This window comes from Cynoglossus semilaevis, chromosome Z (genome assembly GCF_000523025.1).
Source record: "Cynoglossus semilaevis isolate Cse_v1.0 chromosome Z, Cse_v1.0, whole genome shotgun sequence".
In the NCBI taxonomy this organism is placed as follows: domain Eukaryota; kingdom Metazoa; phylum Chordata; class Actinopteri; order Pleuronectiformes; family Cynoglossidae; genus Cynoglossus; species Cynoglossus semilaevis.
This window is the reverse complement of record NC_024328.1, coordinates 14,627,081-14,628,447: the sequence shown is the minus strand read 5'-3', so window position 1 is coordinate 14,628,447 and position 1,367 is coordinate 14,627,081.

Genomic DNA, 1,367 nt, shown 5'->3' with positions numbered 1-1,367 from the left:
AAGTTTAGGGAGTCTTTTTTTTTTCAGGCCAAAGTTTGAGAAGACAAAGAGTTATTCGGTACAGTCGGGGCGTTCGATTCCTGCAGCTGACCTAATCTGGGGAGGGGGGGGGGGCAGAGACGGACCTGAGCTGACAGACTGACCGGGCCGAGGTGCTCGGAGTTACCTGCGACGACCGTAGGAGAACTGGAGAATCGACGGTTTTGAAAACTAAAAATCAAAGTCTTGGACCACCTGTGGCTCAACCTAGGGTTCACCCCCCACATGGCCCCTCCAACCGCATGAAAAACAGACCTTTTCCTGCTGTTATCAGTTTGTGTGTGTGGTGTAGAATCACACGCTGTTTTGTTTTGGTTGTTTTTTTCAACAGTAAAGAAAAATGACTGAACAAATCCTAAGCCCCGCCCACATTCCCCTCTGTAACACTGACTTCCTGTTAATATGGTTTTCCATGTGGCCCCGATGAAGTGGCAGGTAGTTTAACACCACCCTCTACAGACAGATTGAAATCAGATCAGATTAGATTAGACTGGATTAGATTAGATTGGATTAGATCAAATCAGATTAGATTAGACTGGTTTAGAAAAAACAAGACTAGACTAGATTGGACCAGATTCAGTTCAATTCATTTGGATCGTCTTAGATTAGGAAAGTCTAGACTAGATGAGATTAGATGAGATTAGATTAGATTAGATCAGAGACTAGAGAAGACTAGATTAGATTCAATTGGATTCTGTTAGATTAGGAAAGACTAGACTAGATGGGATTAGGTTAGATTAGATTAGATTACATTAGATTAAATTAGATTAGATTAGACTAGACTAGACTAGACTAAACTAGATTAGATTAGATTAGATTAGATCAGATCAGATAAGATCAGATCAGATCAGATCAGATTAGATTAGATTAGAGACTAGATAAGACTAGATCAGAGCAGATTCAATTGGATTCTGTTAGATTAGGAAAGACTAGACTAAATGGGATTAGATTAGATTAGATTAGACTGGATTAGGAAAGACAAGAGAAGACTAGATTAGATCAGATTTGGTTCAATTTATTTGGATCGTTTTAGATTAGGAAAGTTAGAAAGTTAGATTAGATTAGATTAGATCAGATATAATTAGATTAGATTAGATTAGATTAGAGACTAGAGAAGACTAGATTAAATTCAATTGGGCTCTGTTAGATTAGGAAAGACTAGACTAGATGGGATTAGATGGGATTATATTATATTATATTATATTAGATTAGATTAGATTAGATTAGAGACTAGAGAAGACTAGATTAAATTCAATTGGGTTCTGTTAGATTAGGAAAGACTAGACTAGATGGGATTAGATGGGATTATATTATATTATATTATATTA